Raw genomic sequence first — 21,932 nt, forward strand, 5'->3', positions numbered from 1 at the left:
CAAAAGAGCCCCAGGGCATAGGGCCAGCAGCTGAGAACCCTATTCAAGGCAAGGCTGGTGGTAGCATGGCCAGGCCTCAGCAGTCTGATGGCAGTAGCAGGGCCGTGGTAGTGGGACTGGGGCAGCCCGGTGTTATGCTGCAGCACCGTGAGCAGGGCTGCGCTCTGGCCAGCAGTGGGGACAAAGCTGTGGCAGCCTAGCTGACAGAAAAGCCAGGCCACAGAAGCCCAGCAGGGAAAGACTGACTTGGGCTGCCGCAGTGGAGTTGCAGGGGTGGAGCTGGGGTGCGGCAACTCAGCTGGGGCCGTGGCAGGTCAGCAACCCAATCGGGGGCTGGGACAGTGGGGGAGCTGTGTCATCCAGCCAGTAGTGGGATCAAAGGAGCCCACGGTGAGAGAGGTGCCAGACCTAGGGGGTCAGTGGGAGGGAACCTTCCCTGATCTGGCAAATTCCCTCCACTAGGACTGGTCAGGTCCCAAGGGTGCCAGACCAGGGAAGTCCAACCTGTAGTAGCTTTGTGATAGTGTATTCTTTACTGCATAACTGGTGATACAGGAAAAAATGAGAGGGTGTTTCACGTTAATTGGAAGAGTAATGGCTGATAAAGTTTGGCATCACTGGTTGAGCAGAGACAAGGGTTGTTGGCTTGAAAGAATACAAAATTAAATTACTCTTACAGCTCTTTATTGCATAGAGTTACCTGCTGAAATACATACAGAGACCTATACTTAGTGGGAGTATGAATCCATGACACGGTATTTATGTATTAAATTTTACTGTGGCGCTACTATATATTGTGACACAATGCCATCTTTACATACTGTTTGCTGATCAAAATATAGTTTATACGACTATCAGTTGCTGTTTCGTTAACATATATTGGGCCTGCTAGGTGCATAAATTTCACATTAGACACTGAAGAATAGGTCTCATTACAGTTTTTTTTCCCCCAGAGATGTGACTAAGAAGTTTGAATAAAATCTGTAATGCTATTAGATTCGAGAATGATGAGTTGTGTTGTAGCAAAGGACAACCAGGAGCAACCACAGTAATGTGTTCAACATCCCCAGTGTTGGTGATTATAGTTGCTGCCAGTCATGTGTAAACGTAGCATTAAAAACAGAAAAATTAAAGCTACAGATTAGACAGTCAAAATGTAGCAAGCTCCATGCATGAATCATTAGATATTTTTCTGAGATGTGTGTTTACATACAATGGATCATCACCTATTTAAATAATAAGACATGACAGGAATGCATTTTGTGGAAAATTATTGCATGCCTCTCTCTGGTGGTGATATGAGGTATGTGGCAGAAAGCCAAGTGGATTTAGCCAGCCGAAAAATGCAATAAACCCTCCAAAATGCGTATTTTAATGCTACCATGAACTGGAAATTAAAAAATAAGCAAGGTAGAAACACAAGACATTCAGATTATTATTAGCATGGGTCAACACTAACAGCCCATCACAATATATAGTTTGTCCAAAATGCTACAATAATTTCATGATGATTTACATTGCACTATATAGGGAGAAACACAGGAGAGTTGACTGCATTTCCAATATATCCTTTTTTACTATTATATGCAAAAACCCAATCAATTATATATGGCTATAAAGTAACAAACAATGGAGAGATAGGAAGGAAAATAATAAGGCTTGTGCATGTCACTTACAATATTAAACACATATGACTGCAATCAAGATCTGAAGAATCTTCTAGGAGTGACCTTCCAGTGTCCACAGAAAGACATCTAATGTAAGTTATATTGAAGAGGGTGTCCTGAGGCTTGTTGGAGTAAGGGAGTATGATTAAGGTAACAAGTTGTTTCCTAGGATTTTCCATCTCATACCTCCAAGGACCACTGTGATTCATTTGTAAAAAAACGCTACATTTTTTCACAAAGATATCCATGACCCTGCCTGTATTATTCTCAGCAAAAATGCAAGAAACATGTTTCTTCACTGTCTTGATTCTTGGGTAGTCCTTATATTTGTGCAATTTAGTTGTAAAATACTATGACCTGGATTTTCAAGTACAGCTGAGATTCAGGCCTTATCATTCTGGGTTATTAGCATTTTATTCACATTTTGCACTTATTTGTGCAGATGCAAGTGAGTGTACAGGGAGGCAGGCAGTAGAGAAATAATCTCAAGATCTCTGAACACATGGAATAAAGCATAAATCAACTGAAAATAAAATTACAGCACAGGCACTGAATGTGGATGGTTTATGAAAAGCCTAATGAATATCATTATGGATTTTATTCCAATTTGGAGAACGTGAGTCCAACTCTCACTGGAATAAATGGCACTCACTTAGATCCAGACATCCAGGTGAAGCTGCCAGTCTCTCCATTACATCTCTGACCCTAAGATCACCATATGGCCTGTAGTGGTGAAGGTACCAGCACTTACCCTGAGGCAGCAGGGACAAGACATGATCAAACAGAACAATACAGCATCACTTTCTGACAGTGTAAATACCTGGACTTGTTCACTCAAAATATTCTTAGTCAGTATTCTCCAATATTCATTACAATCTGTGAAACATTCCCTGTCAGTAATGAAATTACTAAAATATTCATGGAAAGTAACCACAAATAGCATGTGAACACAGAAGTTAATTCACTTTGTAATGCAAATCAATGTTCATGAAATTTTTCTACTAGATAATTTACCCAGCATTGCTTGGGTCCTTAATTTTTTGTTTTTGGTAAATAAAATGAAAATGTACATGTTTCATTTATAACATTGCTCTGGGCTGGGACTGGTGATGAAGTGTTCAATATGCAGGCTGCCCCATAGGGACAGACTACCCCATCCCTCTCTCAGCACAGAAGCTTGGGACCAGGTAAGGAGTGCCTCTCCATGGCTACTGCAATTCCACCAGGCACAGACCAAGAGGGGTGCACATCCTACAACTGAGACAGGTCAAGGTTCATAGGAGCAGATGCCCCTTATGCTCCTGAGCCAGAGTGAGAAATGCAACAGACTGTGCACTTTCCCTTCACTCCCTGATGAAGGGGGAACAGCCAGCAATGTTCCCATACAAATTGTGGGAAAGTTATTCACCCAACCCTGCCTTTCCTAAAGGGCGCTTGGGGGTAGGAGACTGAGGGCTGGGGTAGTCCCAGATGGTGGGGGGACGGACACCCGTAGCCAACCTTTTCACCTGTCTGGTGATTCTGTCTCTTTTTTGTATGATTTCATGAATCCTCTTCCAGGCACATCCTATTTCCCTGGTGTGACGTAGTGGGGGTACTTGCTGGGCTGTGGTGACCCCTGCTGTCTGGAGCAAGACCCAGCAGGGAAAACCTCACTATGCAAAGGTAATGCCAAACTTGTTGAACCAGACACCCCCCATGGAGAGGAACAAAGGAAGGTGGAATGCTGCCCTGGCTGGGGGGCAGGGCTGGAAGAGAGTTAGTTAGTGCTGTTTGAGAGCATGGAGGAGACAGCCTAGGGAAAGGGGCTGGAGTTTAGGGGCCCAGTCTCCCCCATCTCAAGGGGGTCTGAGGCATCCTAGCCCAGCTCCGTGACCAGATTACATCTGTGCTGTGCTGTATCCTGGAGAGGCAATAAACTTCCTCTATTCCACCGGCTGGTGCAGTCTGTTTGTGCCATTTCGGGGTGCAGGAGACGGGGGACCCCCAACGTGCCATCACACCTGGCACAACCAAACCCTTACATTTCTTTAAGTCACAATAAGAGGAAGTTATAGCACGAATTTGGTGATCCTAGCTCTTATTGTTTAGAAGGAGTTCTTGAACAGACGGATGGATGGATGGATGGATGGATGAACAGACAAACTCTCAAATATGTAGTACAGGTTGAACCTCTGTAGTTTGGTACGCTCAGCTTGCTGTGCTGTTAGAAGGCATTTAGTGGTATATTAAATCTAAAAAATAGTATAGAACTCAGAGCCAGGACTGGTGGCTGTAAACAAAACTTTATGGCACTATATGAAGCTTGGCAAAACTCATGATAAGTGGACATCCGGCTAACTAAAATCATTCTGCAACAGATGCTGCCCAACTAGAGTGTTCTACATGAGAGAGGTTCAACTTGTAGATTATTTCCCCAGATGTTCTCCTAGAAAAGAATACGTTTTGTGTGTGTGCTGCTTTATAGTCTTGATCAAAGATAAGTTTATACTGATTATTTACCGAGAAGAAATGAAATCGAAACATGACATTTATTTGTTGTAAATGTGATTTTTTTCCCTTTCACACTTAAAAGTACGAACAATAGAATTTGAAAGCAAAAATTAACATATCAGAACTAGGGAGTCCTTTGATCAAACTAAAAACAATCTATAAAACAACTGCTCTTTTTTTTTAAATAGTTTTTAAAAAAAGACTTGGGAGGAAAACTGAAAATGGCAAGAGACTATCAATAAAATTCAATTTCAGATCATACTATCTTTTACAAATTTTAATTTCTGCCTATGCTATGTGTTCCACTTTTAGGATACAACTAGAAACAGTGCGATAAGCAGATGTTTATTCCCTAAACAGTGTGGAAATAGAATGCAAACAATAAATGCTGCCTCAAAAAGCTTGAAGGACATTTTAAAATAGTGTGTTATTTTATTTCTAACTGATTTCTGCTCATCTTTATGCAGATACAATTCCAATATAAGTATCGGGGTAGCACTCCCAGGTTCCCATTGTGCAAGGCACTGTACAAATACAAAGCAAAAAGATGGCCCCTGAACTGCAGAGCTTATAAAATGCTACAAAAATAATTAATTTGCCTGAAAAATTACAAGACATTAAAGCAGCCAGAAAAAAAAATGCTAAAATTAGAAAAAAAAAACCCAGAAATGAACAATCTCCTAGTACAATACCATCCTTTACTCATATGGGTACAACAGAGATTAATTATGTTGCAAATGGTACAGAAAATATATATGATCAATAGCTAGAAGCTACTGGTCCACAAAACACATTGTGGACAGTAAGAAAATTGTTTACTTCTATAAAGCATAGGACTAAAATGATATGAAGTATATATAGTGGGAATAAATAAAGATCAATAAATGCCAGAAGACAAATATGCTCGATGCCAAGAAGAATTTTCCAAATATCTTACACCGAAATGCCTCTTGATGCTCAACAGATGTCCAAGCAACACAATCCTTGATCAACAGATGAACATTAAACACCTGGGGACACTAGCCAAAATGTGAAAACCCCATAAACAAAAAGTGATTATCTGAAATAATAAATAAATATCCAGTACATATAAAATGTGAGGACATTCCAAGGACTGAAATCCTTTTCATGGATTTCTCACTATATGGTAAAGGACTGGAAATGTCTCATCTACAGACCTAAAATAAATAAATGAAGCTTCAAGTGTGCAACAAAGTGCACATAACCACAAAAGACAAGTCATCCATCCAGAAAAGACTCGTCGTAAGTTTAGTCAACCGTATTCTCAGAAAAAAGAGAATGTTCCATAAAACTGAAAACCCATGGCATTTGTGGAGAGATTAGTTTACTTTGGTAAAAAGCTATGTGACACTTCACATCATCACAAATCTTCAGAAATCTATGGTTTTATATCAAACACAGTTAAAGAAATAAATTTTAAAAAAAATTAATTGAGCAGAGATTGACCAAGTCTGATGAAGACACATCCAGGTGCTGGTAAAATAATCTGAATTTTCAAAAATAAGTATGGCTGACTTTGCTAACTTAATTGCTAATTCAAGAAGCCATGTAAGTAGAGAACATTTATATTAAACGGAAAATAATTTTTACTAGCTGGACTCAACCATTTTAGGAAGACAGTTTTCTAAAGAGTGTCATGTAGAATCATCATCTTCTTTAATAGCTATTTAAATTAAATACTTTTAAGAATGATTAAATATTAAAAGATTATCTTAAAAACTAAAATCTGTAAAATAAAGGGTCGGAGAGTTTGGACTTTTGAAAATAGAATTTAATTTCAGGTTGAACTCTTAAAATTGAAGTAGTATCTCAGAAATTGAAATGAATGAAGAGATTCAGAGGGGTAGCCAAGTTAGTCTAACAGGAAAAACAAACAAACAGTCTAGCAGAACTTTATAGACAAACAAAATACGTAGATGGTATCATGAGCTTTCATGGGCACAACTCACTTCTTCAGATGTCATGCTATTGTAACAGCTAAGAAACCAACCCATGGAAAACTTCTCCAGATTTTGGACTGGTGAGAAAGAGTTAACCAAGGCATTGGCAAGAGATATGTAAAAATTCTTGTAATAATTGTGTTAGAATACCAAAAAGTTGTAATTTAAAATATTAACACTTCTCCTGTTAATCACCAAATGGTTACATGAAGTATGCCTTGAGACGAGACTGAGGCTAATCATTTGTAATAAAATAAAGAGTGGGAATTAATATTCTTAATATTTGTGATTCATCTGTTCACACAGCTCCTTGAATGGCTTCTTCTAAGTAACTGATTTAAATATTCTCTTCAGTTTCATAGGATTTAGTTAAGATTAATTCCTATGCCCAATTAAAAACTGTCTGGTTATTATTAATAACCAGCAGCATAAAAAACATTAAGACATGACCTAACATTTCTTGTTTCTCTGGATACGTATTTTATAATTTTTTTTTTTTTTATAATGGAGATTGCCTATCTCCTAGAGCTGGAAGGGACCTTGAGAGGTCATCGAGTCCAGTCCCCTGCCTTCACAGCAGGACCAAGTACCATCCCTGATGAATTTTTCCCCAAATGGCCTCTGCAAGGATTGAACTCCCAACCCTGGGTTTAGCAGGCCACTGCTCAAACCACTAGCATCCAACTATTTACCATTACCTGTCTTTGCTCCCAAAGTGAAAAACAGCATTAAGAAACTAACGAGCAGAATATGCTGCCATATTTATTAGTAAAATAAAGGACTGTTTAGCTCACAGCTGAGGCATTTATACCAGTTGCTCAAACGAAAGAATAGAAAAGGAACTGTGCAAACTAGTAGGACAAGTCATCTTTGAGCAAGCATGTGGACTAAAAGCATAATGACTTTCAAATGCAGCATTACTTAAAAAGGCAAATATAGATAACATACCCACATATGTTATCACAAGGTAAGAAAAAATGAATTAAAATGCTTTAGTCACAAACTCCAGAGAGAATACTACACTTTACTGCATACATCTCAAAAACAGAGGGGGCCAAAACTTTAACTTCACTTCAAATTATATCTTAACCTAGGCTGGACACATTTCATTGATTCCATCCTACAATGCTAGAGATTGTGGTTTGGAATTTCCTCAGAGTCAGTAGTATTTGAAGACATCAGACAATTCGGTCCTGTGTATAATGCTTGCAACTATAGTCATTACATTCTTGCATTTGCAACACCACATTAGGAACATAATGAAACATTGGGGAGATTCCAGGAATATCTGGGAAGTGCAGTAGATTTTAAAACATCCTAAAATGACCCCACCTAGCAAAAATCAGAACAAAAATAACCAACTAAATGCACAAGGAGAGATGATATTCTACGATATAATGTATTACATGCTACATAGAGAATTTAAATCCAATGGTATGGTAACTATGCTTATAAGAACATTGGCACTTAAAAATTAAAATGGCCCCAGCAAAAAAATTCATTTTAAAACTGAATAAATAATATTAATTTCAGCTTTCCCAACACCCTTTCAGTTATTTATGTTTACATATATAATACATAAATTTGAACTTGTGATAAAAAAATTCCCCTCAGCTTCAAGGAAATTTGCATCCACATATGAATTTGACAGCTAATCCAATCTCTTTTATGGAATAAACAAAAATTTTAGAGCTAAATAACCCCTAATCTGAGGAAAGTTAGGAACAAGATCTGATCTCTGCAACTTGATGTGCTCATGGACGAGTAATTACTATCGGCAGTTTGATACAATGAGGACATACTGGTAAATGTGCAGAGAGGCACTTGTTTTGATACCTGGACAGTTATTTGGTGTCTTTTCACTGTCATATAAATTTATTCTTGTCAATCTTTGGGTAACAGTCTGGAGGACAATTTCATTTTTGTCTTAATGACAGTACATTGTGTATTTTTTCATTCTTTCTGATGCAGATGATAGTTGGAGCAGGTAACCACCTTTTAAAAAGACTGGAGCTTGCATTATTAGGGAGTGATTCAAACTCTTATCAATTTCCTGCAATTTGGCTACCTAGAAACATATAGAAAATGTAAGAAATGACAGATTTTGTTTTAATCAGTTTAATTTTATGTATTTTGTATGACTGCTGCAAAGATTAAAAATAAATTTGTATCCCTGCTGTTCTTGCATTCTGGTGGCTATTTTACTTTAATGTAAGCCTCAGAAATGTGACTAATTTTCATATTTTTGTGAGCTCTAAATTTGTAAGGTGACATTATAAAAACATCCTTTGTTTCTTGTACAGCATTGGTGTCTGTGCAATAGCTGCATCATCTATCACTTAAAAATAATACAATCTTTGGGCTGGAATATGACAAAGGGCACAGTAATACTGGAGTATGTGAGAGTCTGATGATAAACACTTATCCAACTGAAACTACAGGGAACAATTAGGACCTTAATTTTACATCCCGTCTGAATGGCATTACCTCTAACAGACAGTACATTACACTTGAGTACTGTTTCTATACAATAACTTAGAACCAACAATTGCAATTTCAGAAGCACTCAAAGGTTTCCCTTCCAACCCTACCAATAATTAGATTCAGCCCTCCTTGACTCATGAAATCTGACAAGATCACAACCTGAGATGGTATAGAAGCTGGGTCTATTTTTTTCCTGAGGCTAAACTTGAAGTAAAATGAACATGTTCTTAAAGTCTTCCAGACAGCTGCATATTATTTCTCTTTAACTTAAGAGATAACATTAATTTGGATCAAGTTTGAGAAATAAATTCATGATAGAATAGAACATACAATATTTGAAACAGACTGATATAAATAAGTAAAAGTCCACAGCCACATTTTTTCTCCGCCGGACAGGAAATGCACTAGAAACATAGGCTATTGCAGTGTGCTTGACAACATGATAATGGATTACCAAAAACAAAAGCCAAAACCAATCTTTTTCCTCCTGTGGTTTGCATCAAATGACCATTTGTTATTGAGTTGAAAGATGGAGGTGAGATATAGATCCTTTAATTGCAATATGCTTTGTTCCCCACTTGCTACTGAGAAAAAAATCCTAATCAAGCAACAGAGACCATTTCTGAGAATTTCTACTGTTATGCGTTACATAGAATTTAAAAGGTCATTCCTTAGTATTGCTTGTACAACAGCATTGATTTCAATGGGATTAGTTGGGATTCTTTTTTAAAATAATATTTGGTCAAAACTTGTCATAGGTTAGAGCAGTGGTCCCCAACGTTTTGGGGCTGCCAGGCACCTGGGGGGCGGGGCCGCTCACGCGCTGCGCGTACGGGGGCAGGTCCGCTCACAGGCCACGTGACTGGGGGCGGGGCCAACCATGTGCCGCACGCCCGAGGTCAGCACCGGCATATGCCACAAGCCGGGGCCGGGGGCGGGGCCGGGGACCGGGGCCGGCAAGAGCATGCGTGGCGCCCCCGGGGGCGGGGGCAGGGCCAAGGCCAGCGCCGGGGCCGGCAAGAGCGGGGGCGGGGGGTCAGGATCGTCACCGGCATGCGTGGCACACCTGGGGCTGGTCATGCGCCTGGGGCTGGCACCTGCCGCACGCCCGGGGGCAGGGCCAGTCCAGAGTGCTCCGTGGGTGCACGTAAAGGGCCCAGCAGGCGCCATGGTGCCCGTGGGCACCGGGTTGGGGACCACGGGGTTAGAGTTATTGAGAACACAAAAACAGAAGCAGAAGACATTAAACACTAAAGGACAATTTTTCAAAGAGTTTAGATCCCACTTGGGCAACCAAGTAAGTGGATAGATATTCAGTAGAGCACCATTGACTTCTTTGCCCATACTCTCCCAGATGTCTCTTATGTGAGACAGTGGGAGAAAGCAAAGTGGATTGTGCAAGTCTTCCACTTATCTCCTATGTCCGAGGAAGAAGGGGAAAACCTCAAGTCCCTATGATGATCCCTCTTGCCTTCTAAAAAGAGATCCACAAGAGGATTCTTCCTTGAAGATCTCTCCTGAGAAGAGACTGTGCAGATTCCCAGTTGTAACATTTAAGAACACAGTGACCCATCAACCAAATTACTAAAAACTGTTTCTGGGGAAAGTCTGTTGTGTAAGGCAGAAGTTGGAAGCTGGATAGAGATACAAGCATGAAACAAGTGGTGGTACTTATGAACCTATGTCTGGATGTAATATTCTAAACTAGGGGTAGAGGTGTGGCCAAATTTGTTGTCAGCAAATTTTGTTACCATCTCTCTTTTTCATACACTACAGTTTATGAAGTAAATATGAGAATGAGGTGCTATAAAACTCTAGCAGAGAAATCCAAGAGCATGCTTTCCTAGCAATTACTTTTAAAAAAATGATTAAGTAACAGTTTTTTTTTAGGAAAAGAGATTATATTAGTGGCAGGAAGATGACACTCGTAGCTTGCACTTCTTCCCATTACCGTTCAACCCAAGGCAAATTAAAAAGATATCCCACATCACTACAGTATCTGAATGCAAGTCCCAAAATCTGCTCTTCTTTATCTTCCCTTTTCTTTTTTCTCAGTTCCCTTCCATTACTTATTTTCTTTTTTCAGCTCTCTTGTTTCCCTCCATTCTTCTTTCAGGTATTTTCCTCTGAATCTTCCCTCCCAGGTCACGTTTCTTTCCACTGCTAAATTCCTCTCTCCTATCCTGCAGTACAAGGGCCATAGCAAATCTATATATCCGACTCTCAAACCAAGAGAGGAGTAAATGTTTGTTCTGAGCCACCCATTATGGTCCTGAGCCAGATGTTGAGTGGCCAATAGATGAACAAGAAATCGTGGGCAACTAGCACATTGAGGGTACGGCTAGACTGCGGAGGTATGGGATAACAGAGGTATCCCGAAAAAAACTCTCCCATGTCCAGGGAACACATTTGCTCTTCTGCCCCCCCCCCCTTTTTTTTTTTTTTTTGCAGAAGAATAAATGCACTCTTTTGGAAGCCCTTGTATCCTCATTTTATGAGGAAGAAGGGGGCTTCTGAAAGGTTTTTTTCCTGACATTTGGCCCAGTCTAGATGGGCCAAATGTCAGAAAAGCCTCTTCCGACAAAAGAATGGGAAAACGGTACGCAAAATGCATAGTGCATTTTGCATACCTATTTCCAACAAAACCTTATAGTCGAGAGAGAGAGAGAGAGAGAGTGTGTGTGTGTGTGTGTGTGTGTGTTGCTGTGGGTATTGCTCCCCACCCTCACACACCAAAGAGGCGCGTGAAATCTCCAGCAGAGAGGATGCCAGACTTGTGTGTGGGTAGCCATACATATCTCTTCAATTTGAAATGAGTCAGAGACCAGAGATAACAGTTGTAGGCTGCAAGTAGCATACGTAATTAGTAAAGCATTGAGGGACTATTACAGGGTCATAGAGAAGCAAAGGGGGAATTGTCTGAATCTTTCTATTTGCTCATCACTGTTACTCATGTCCTACGATCATTATCCGGGCAAAAAACATATAACCAAAACCAAAACAAAAACTTTGTAGGAGCTAAGCCTCCACAGCAAAACAATCTCAGAATTTGATTGCAATCTAGTGCATATCCCAGAAAACAATGTGGCCTACCTCCACAAAATGGCTCGTTTCTCAGTGCCTGCTTTTGTCTTTTGCTATTTTTGAGCTTCCTGTATCTCCAGCCTTCATACAGAATTTAGAAATAATATTAGGAAACTGTGCTGATGACATTAATTCAAGGAATATCCACCATAAGCAACTAGCAGCTAGAATGCCCCTGCATTGACCAGGAAGATGCAAAGTGATGAAAGGTGGATCACTGCTCTCAGTCAAACCAAAAGAGGCTCTTGTAAAACCAATGATGTTTACTAAAAAAATTAACTCTCTTTTACGGTCCCTTTGCAATGTCGTGGGATTCATCATTCAATCAAGACCATGCAAACCTAATTGCTCACCTGCTGCAGGTAACAAATTGCACCAGCTTTTTAAAAATGTGTTCTATATAAAATAGATTTATTTCCTCAAACATAAGATATACCATAAACAAAAGCAAGTCCCAAATGGAGTGCTTACTAGAATATAGTTTCCTTTCCTGATGGATCATTCTGACCTTGTCATTTTTAAATGTTAAGAAGTGGATTTCAGACTGTCCTGCTTCCTCTGGAATACAATACAGTACTCAGGATACAGATCTGTAACCTCTGACATAAGTTCCACACATGAAGAGAGCAAACAGAAGTTTTTAAAAGGGAACTTGACATTTTGGTCAAAGTCAGTCTTCCTGGCTCCAAGAAAAAGGTTCACTTTCAGAAAATAAACTGATCAAGGTTAGCAAATTGACATTCTAAGACCTATCTTTCACTTTAGCCTGTATATGACATTCTTTAAAACTCTACTCATTCTCAGTCACAAGCTAAACCTTCAATAAGGTGCTACTGTGCTTTATTTTCATATAAAACTGATTTTGTGATTCCAGTTTGTCAGTATGTTTTGCCTTTAAATTGCTCACAGAAAGTAATTCAGATAATTGGGGAATAATCATCACTGCTTTATGAGGATCATAAACATGTGATTTAGTATTATGTATTCTCAGTATATTCAGATCACACCACAGCTACCTGCATTAACTGTGGGTATTTCATCCCTTAATTAATGTTTCTTCTTTGAGCTGCAACTAATGCGTTACATTATACTGTTTGTGGCCTCCCTATGAGCTTGAAAATTCTACACAGCAGGAAGCAACATGTTTTAATGACAGCTCACTTGAAGTTTCAGATGAAGTACTCAGATCTGAAACTCACTGTCATATACTACTGCATCATGGACACACTTCAGAGGAAATCATGAGAGAGCTAAAAATTCAATGCAGCACATGTATTCTTTTCCAGCTGGAATGAACAAACCTAATTTTTTAAAAAAAAGTCTATATGTTCCAAGTCCTTCAACTTTGGGATGGTAATAGAATAGGCCTGAAATGAGCCTGGTTTTCAAAGAACTTGGTGCTCAACACTTTCTGAAAATTGGAGCTTTTACAGTGTCTAGGGTTGGGCACCCAAAAGTTAAAAAAAAAAATTCCAAGATTAACAGAGAAACAAGGTGGGTGAGGTAACATTTTTTATGGGACCAACTCCTGTCAGTGACAGAGCCAAGGACTTTGTGTACACTACACAGCTTTTAGCAACATGGAGACAGCCATGCCACTAAAAGTTGGGCAGGGCAGCCACTATTTATTGGCTCATTTGCTGACAAAATACTTCCACCCTGAATGAGCGGTGTTCAGATGGGCAGTGGGTTAGGGAGCCTGGGCAAGGCTGAGTCTCCCCAAATGGCCGAGTGTGTATTCCACTCCCAGAGCCCCACTTCAGTGGCACCACTGGGCTCCTGGGACTGTGGTGCTGTCCCATGGTCTCCCTTCCCAGCACTCCAGGGCTCAGGGTGCAGGGAGGGGAGACTGTAGCGGGCTCTAGGATTGGGGGAAACCCTGTGGGCACTCACCAAACTAAGGCCCGGGTTGGCACTTGGGGGAGGTGTCTCTGAGCTCCACGGTGCATAAAAGGGGCAGGGCAGGGGGCTAGCCTTCCCCAGCCAGAGGTTCACAAGCCGCCCATAGGGATTCATTTTGTTGCAGGAGAGCACTCCTGGTGACAAGAAACTGTTTGCACTGGCACTTATTGCAGTAACCCATTAAAGACTCAATTCTTTTCAACAGATATGCAAAGAGGAGGAGGGGCGACCAAGCTCTATCTGTGACCAAGGGCAGTACGAAGGAACTAAGGGGAGTTGGACTGTGTGCACGAACTCCAGAAGTGCGAACGGCACATGACCCTGTCGCACATGCGTGGCCCAAACAGATACTGCTAGAAAAAAATCTCCCATCTGAGGCACTGGGATGAGCCCAAAACCAACAGTGGAGTGGGGACATCACTCGAAGCAGCAGCCTGTCTTAACACCCCTGCTGCACTACTTACCGGAAACCACTCAAAGTAAGCCCCTCCTGCCCCAGCTCTGAGCCCCACTCCAAAGCCAGAGCCCCCTCTTACACTCTGAAGCTCTCATCCTCAGCCCCACTCTGGAGTCACACACTAGACAAACTATGCTGGGTTGCAGCCATCAACAATGTTCTTCAACTAGGTCATGAGGGAAAAAAAAAGATTGAAAGCCACTGCTTCGGAATGTCCTCACTTTTTTATACATTAACATCCTCAACTGGTGTTGCCTTAAGACAAATTATATTGTGATTTCTATTTCTGAATATATGGAAAGCAAATCAAACATGTTGGTGATAAGCCTAGTCAGAGAGAGAAAGTCTTTTGTAATAAATTTCTTTGACTTAAACGGAGTGGTGTTGTCATGTTTGTACGCTATCACAGTTTTAAAGGGCTTCAATCTAGATTCTTACTTTTTCCCCAGACAATCAATCACAGGGAAATTCAAGTCAAAATGCATTGCAAATACACCTGATAGCATTCAGACACTGTAGCTGCGTGTGTGCTACCTGATAGTTAGGTGCAATTAGATGGCAACATTCTGTCATTAAAAAGTTACAGAAGATTCCATGTGTCAAAGTACAGATGAAATTAGAGTTAATTAAAAAACAGCTTCATGTATAAGCAATAAACTTACATCAGTTTCAACTGCACCTGAAAATTTGATTCATTTTTTACTCCCAAGAGTAAAAGAATCTACTGATGTAGATACAATTCTTGAAAAGGAATAGTGTGTGTGTGATTATACATCAGACAGGAAAGTGATGTAGACTTTTCCTCCCCTTCTTCAACTTCATTTTTCTATTTGTGAAAATAGATTTTTCTGCTGCATCATTTTCAAGCAAATGGTCATGCATACTAAAAATTGCATCTCATTCATATTTATATAGTTAAATAGTGCACACCTATATCCCTGCAGTGTAACTAGGCACACTTAAAGGGATTTATCTTCATAAAACACTGAATTTTGTTCCTCTAGGAAAACTGATTCAATTTAATTAGCTCAAACCTCACCAAATACGAATACAGTAATTCCCCATTTAACACGGTAGATACGTTTCAGAAAATGATCATGCTTAGTGAAAATGTGTTATGCGGGGTCAGTTTTCCCATTGAAAATAATGGAAAAGGTGGGGGTTGTGTTTCAAGTGCACGTGCGCTCGCAGCTCCAGCCTGCACTTGTTAGCAGCTGGGACCGGGACATAACATTGGGGGGATAAAGGGAACTAGGTTATAGCTGGGAGGGGAGGTGTTTGGCTCTGGAGAAGGGAAAGGAAGGACGGGGAGGAGGCTTATAGCTGGCGGCTGGGTTTCCCCAGCTGGCCGGTCACCGGCAGCTTCGCGGGGCTTCCTCTGCCTCCTTACAAAGTGGCGGAGGTTTGCCGCTCGCCACGCCGTTCCCCGGTGGCCCCCTCTGGCCAGATGCCTTGCGTCCGGCTTGAAGGGGTCAACGGGGAACAGCGCGGCGAGTGGCAAACCTCTGCCACTTTTCGGGGAAGCCTTGCGTAGCTGCCGGCCACTGGCCAGCCCTAGGGGAAATTGTGTTATTGCGGGGACAGGGTCGTGTTGTTTGAAAAATGTTCCCTAAAAAAAATCATGCTATCGTGAAAATGTGTTAACTCGGGCATGTGTTAAGTGAGGAATTATGGTATCCCCAACTGCCATATGAGGGGATCACCTCAGTGCCTAATAGCCCAAACATTAGGGAAATTCAAAGGCGGCTTAGTAACCTTTGTGCTATTCCCATCACACCCCTCATTTTTGTTACATGTTCCATGTCTACAACTCAGTATCTACAGCTTATAATTTTGTGTTAAGTATTTGTCTGAAAAACTGAAAAGTATCTAAAGTTTGAGATGGTGGATGGGAGGTGGAGATTTGAGAGTAAAAGTTCAAAGGTGGCTTAAAAAAAAAAAAAGACATCTTTGCAACCTCTCCTTCCCCTCATTCTGGGCTTCAAACTTGTCTAAAACTTAGCTTACAGCTAAGGATATTAAGAACTAGTTGACTACTCACTTACCCCTGCCCTTACTGCCTCTATTAGATAGAGGCAGCAAGGGGGAGGGGAGAAGAGGGGCATACTTCAAAGCAGCAGCGCCGCATGGAGCCTGGGGTCAGCTGCTCTGTGCAGCACCGCCGCTTTGAAACGCTTCCACGGTATTTCAAAGGGACAGCACTGCCCTATTGACTAATAGAATAGTCGATGCAAAAGTGCATTAACTATTCGATTAGTCAATTACACGATACTTAACATCCTTAGTTACAGCATCAAGGAAATGTCGTGGCCCAAAAATATCCAGGCCATGTTATCTCTCTCCTAGCTTTAACCCTTATACCTAGTGTCAGATGAGGGGTGGTATGGAGCATCTACACCTATTTTTCTACAATGTGATGCTCTGACAGTGGTCAGGTAAATTGGATTTAGGGCCATTAGATGCTGGTGACACAACGCAAAGTGTTCCCAATACAGCTGAAACTCAGAGCCAAAATATTTAAAGTCTATTGCAAACTGACAATTCAGAGGAGAAAACAGAACTTTACCTATTTGTTACACCTTGTTGCTCTATATAGGGACCATACGTTCTCTTACGAAATCATCTATACTGCATAGTATGCACAACTGCACACTAATCCCTGAAGTGTATCCACTTTCCCATAGATGAATTTAAAAGAGAATAATTACACTGAATGATCATCTACATAGTCATATATTAAACAGTCCTATCATTCTTTCATCAAGTGCACCACATCCAGGTAGATTTCTGAAGGTAGTATAGGTAACAGCTCATTTTCTGCAGCAATTCCAGTTAGTCAAAGGTGGGATGAAAGTACAGACTACCAAGGTAAATCATTACACACTCTTTGTTGCTAGCACTGTGCATACTATCTGGTTGTCTCCTTTACTGAATACAAGTGACAGTGTATGCATACCAGGCTTATTCTGAACTCCTTTATTTTTCATCTGGGATCTAGTAAGCTTACTCTCTCATTTTGCTGCAGTCTGGAAGGCAGATGCACTCAAACAGTCTGTCACACCTAAACAGTTCAGAGTAACTCTTCTCTCCTAAGCAAGAGAAATGAGTATGGCAAGAGAAATGAGTATGTCAAATCAGGTTACAAAGGATGGTATCAACAAATGTTAATCTTCATACTTACCTATCCCTATACATCTTTAGTCATTCTAGACCATGTTCCTCTCATCTCAAAGAATTATATACCATAATATATGCTTTTGATGTTTAAGTATTTAATATAGTCACAGATGGTGATCTCGATAGCTAATAGTGCAGGCAAGCCAACCTATTTACAACTAAATTAACAAAAACAGATTTCCTAGGGTTATATCCCATGAATTACAGGATGACCCTTTGGTGACTTAGTGAATAAGTGAAATTGTAATTGCTTTTTCCTCATACACACACTTTTCATATTTTATGAGTTTAGACTTCCAACGCTGACAGCTGGTGTAGCGTAATCATTTACTGTTTCCCAGAGAATATATTTTGTTCAACATCAAGTTCTTCAGAAGTAAATTATTTATTCAATTTACTATATTTTTCTTGGATACAAGAAGAACAACCTAGCTTTAAAGTAAAGGGCATTGATTTCGTAATTCAACAATAATGGAATTCCAGAACATAATTTGAACAAAATCCATGTGAGGTTTGGCTGATGGAGTCCTTCAAGTGTTGTTAATAAAACACAGAATCACTATTTTCATTTTTCTTCCATTAAATGACTTCTTAATCAACATATACCATATTTTATAGCTTCCCACCCAAGCTAATGGAAATTTTGCCAGTCCGTTAAAGATTTCTCCCAATATAATTTTTTGGTACTTTAAAACAGCAGTTCTCAAACTGGGCTTTGCTAGGGTACTCCAGGGCTCCATGAGTGATGTTTGGGGTTGTCAGTCCTGCTGATCAACTCTTACCCTCCCTTCCTGTTCAGCAGCATACAGGAGGTACTGAGAGGGAGAGGGTGGGGAGAAAAGCAGGGATGGGACATGCTTGGACAATGGGGCATGGTGGAGTAAGAACTGAGCATTCCAAGAGAAAATTAGAAGCCAGCTAGGCTGCAAAATATTTACATCAAAATGTGGGTCCTTGGGTTGCTAAAGTTTGAGATGCACTGCTTTAAAAGACCCCATGCCATATCCCAATATATGGGCCCACTAACAGCTACCTGAACCGCAGGGTAGATATCAACGTGCCCTATCTCCACCTGGAGAAGCCCTAAGTCCCTCCTCCCTTGTGTCAGAGGAACCCTCGGACAGCTCGGGTAAGCTCCAGGGAGTCATACCACACCTCCACTCCCTTCCTCAGACTCAACCTGCCTGCTCTGGGGAATGATGCAACATTGTCTCCTGATTCCAAGATAGTTTTGAAATGCCCCATGCAGGTCCTGGGGTGGAGTAACCCTGCCCCAGAAGCTGCATGTGGAACTCCAAGAGCATTTTTGAATCAGAAGAGACTTTTTCAGCAGACCTTCCACAGCAGTGATGAGGGCCCCTGGACCCTTTTAAGTTGCCAGGACCCTGGGCAATTTCCCTGTTCCTCTCACCCTTTGGCCTGCCAATACCCTCTCTTTTTTCAGGCTCTTAAGTTGTTGCCCTCTCAGTTTTCTTATACACAGTTTCTTTTGTAATGCAACTTCAGAAGACATGAACTGGTTTCTATTTTGAATTGAAATTAGTGTCTGATTCCTCTAAGTCACCAGAAAGCGTTCCTATGTGGCAATCATTTAGTTGAATCAGATTATCCCCAAACTAAGAGGGCTCTTCTTCAGTTAATTGGTATAGTCAAATGGAAACTTGTCACTCAACCATGTGGTTAAGAAATATCCAATATATTTTCTCCATTCTTTCTTCTGACTTTTCCCTTTTCTTATGATGCTGGTACATCTGTTCTATATTTATTGAAAGTAAATTCCAGACCTACTGTAAAAACATTCCCGTAGAAGGAGGGAAGTAAACCATTGCTTAAAAGTTATGTCAACATTGATGTACTTTATTTCCATATGAACATGTCTCTAAATCAGAAGCACTAAGCTTACAGAGGAAACTGATTTTCCTCCCTCTCCTCCTCCCCGGATTTTCTATGTATTATTCCATCTCCTGCCTCAATGGTATGAGTCAATCCCATATCTGTTCTAACCAGAGATGCAACATCAGCACACTCTCCTAAAGGCACACAGTCTGCAAAGTGAAGCCTTGGTGGTGATGTTATTAATATCATTTTTATCAACACACAGATCTGCTCAGAAATGTCTATTTATTCTAAATCCTTCTGTCTTTATTGTCTCTGCCAGTGTATTTATTACCAAGCATCTCCTCTTCAACTAATACATTGAGTTTATTTCCCCATGTCTACTCAAAATAGAACATTTTAAAATGCATGACACTTGAATGAACTGAGACTGCATATATATGCTATCAAATTCCTTGCATAATTAATAGTATGCCATTACAACCAACTCCTGATTTAGAGATTCACAGAGAAAAAAAATCAAAATGACATGGTCCTGCCCAAACACAGCTAAAGCAGAAAAATTGAAGCTAAATTGTTACAGATGGAAAGCCCTCTTTGGACAATATCATCAAAAAGAGAAGTGCTCATCTGGGGGAAAAATGACAGTTCTTCCCTATAACACAAAACCATTCTATCTGCATAAGGATTCCCAAGTAGTGCTCATCTGTGTTTCAAATATAAAGTAAGAATACTGTGATATTTTATGCTTGTGTAGAATGTAATAAATGCACATAGCATGTGCTGCAAGAATATTCTCTGCTATAGGGATAAAAGAAAAGAAAGAAACTCAAGCCAGTGAAGGATGAGCTGATAGCACCAACTGTAAAAATGCCCTACAGTAATTTGGTTTAATTCATGCTTCAAATGTAATAGCTTCCTACTTCTTTAATATTCTGCTTCTCTGTTAGAAAATGAGAAACTAAGAAAATAGGATTATAAAACCATTTCTAAACATAAGGGTATTATGGAAGTAGGTTAAAACAGATATGCATGCCTGGAAGACAAACATAGGAAATAGAGCTGGATGGTGTCCAGGCTATCAGCATCTGTGAATGATCCTAGTTTAGCAAAATCAAATCAGGCCACTGTGTCCCACACTATATCTACTGTCAATCCATGTAACAGAGAAGGCTATGCCAATTCAAAAAATACTAGAATAATGAACCTGGGTTACCTGTTGAAGAGAAGAATTACGTTAGTAATTTAAAACCAGTCATTTCAAGTACATCCCACAGGAATATCAGCACAAAGTCCTGGCTGTTACTGTTGTATCTTAAAATTAATAGATCACTACAGGTAAAATTCAACTGACCGAGTGAAGGGAGAGGACTTTATTCTCCTTGTTAAAGAGATTAGTTTAATATACAGATGAAGATGGGGTGGGAGAGGAGTCACATTGCTTATTACTAAGTACGCACTGCATCAGAGGCCAGTCTGGAAAATTATTCTAAGTTCCTAGAATTTGTTACAACTCTTGCAGTTTGTCAGTTTTCAATTAAAAAATATTGTTTTGTTATTCTGCTCTGACAGTATAAATGTCATTGTAAATTTTTCTTTTTTAAAGAATAAATAAAACACCATACATCACTGGTGGACAACTCAGGGGCCATCAGGGTTGTGTGTGTGGCCCGTCAGACATTTTGTTTGCCATTGCCCATGCACTGGGTTGCCAGATTGCCCATGCACTGGTTTCCATTCACATAGTTCCTTACCCATATTAAAAAGTGTCTCACACACAAAAAAGCAAGAGCAAATGAAATGAGGTACCCGTATTTTCCGGCATATAAGACGACTTTTTAGGCTAAAAAACATCCCCCAAAAATCAGGGGTCGTCTTATACGCTGGGGCTTTTCTCGCCCCGGAGGACACAGACTGCGGGACCTCGCGGTCCCGCCGCCCGTGTACTCCGGGGTGAGAAAAGCTGCTCCGCGTCTCCCTGGTCTGCAGACCAGGAAGCCGCGGAGCAAAGCCGCGGAGGGGCTCCGGCAGTGAGGCAGCCCAGGCACGCCTGGGCTGCCTCGCTGCCGGCATCCTCAGAGGCTTTGCTCCCGGTGTCCCTAGTCTGCTGGAGATGGTCCCCAGCAGACCAGAGGCACCGGGAGCAAAGCCGCAGCAGCGGCGGGGTCCCGCGCCTCTGAGGCTTTGCCAGAGCAAAGCCTCAGAAGCGCGGCACCCCGCCGCCACTTAGGCTTTGCTCCCGGTGCCCCTGGTCTGCTGGGGACCGTCTCCAGCAGACCAGGGACACCGGGAGCAAAGCCGGGGAGGCGGAGGGGCGCTGGGGCGCTGCCGGTTGGCCTCTTAAGGGGGGGATAGTCTTATACGGTGAGTATAAGACGAAAACCTATCTTTTAACTAATAAATTAGGGGGTCGTCTTATACGCCCAGTCGCCTTATACGCCAGAAAATACGGTACATGTTGATTACACTGTGACAGCTATGTGCTCGCTCTGCATCTAATCCAAGCGCTACTACAGTTCATGTGGCACACCCCACAAATTCTAGGTACACAAGTGCAGTTATCAAAACTACCCTCTCTCAGGACACCATATAAAATATATTGAAATAGTTTGGCAACATCAGATCACGTACAGAGTGATGATTAAATGGATGTTACATGGACAAACATCAGTTGTAGCAAAGATAATCTTACTGAGCACACTCATTGTGCAAGAAGTTAATCACATTTAGTAATACAGTACATTAGGCAAAAGAGAAACTAAATAGAAAGGGCTGACTGAGGTCATTACACAGGCAAATTCCTGCTAGCTTCAACAGAAGAAAACTAAGTAAAGACTTAAAATAAAGTTTATGCCATTTGTGAAAATGCTG

The 21,932-nt window shown here is 40.9% G+C and overlaps 1 protein-coding gene across 2 annotated transcripts in view; it reads right to left on the bottom strand.

Annotated features, from left to right (window-relative positions):
• Positions 1 to 21,932, bottom strand: part of TRPM3 (transient receptor potential cation channel subfamily M member 3) — a 599,368-nt gene that overhangs the window by 358,955 nt on the left and 218,481 nt on the right. The window lies entirely within an intron of this gene.

The sequence above is a fragment of the Pelodiscus sinensis genome, chromosome 6 (assembly GCF_049634645.1).
Source record: "Pelodiscus sinensis isolate JC-2024 chromosome 6, ASM4963464v1, whole genome shotgun sequence".
NCBI lineage: Eukaryota > Metazoa > Chordata > Testudines > Trionychidae > Pelodiscus > Pelodiscus sinensis.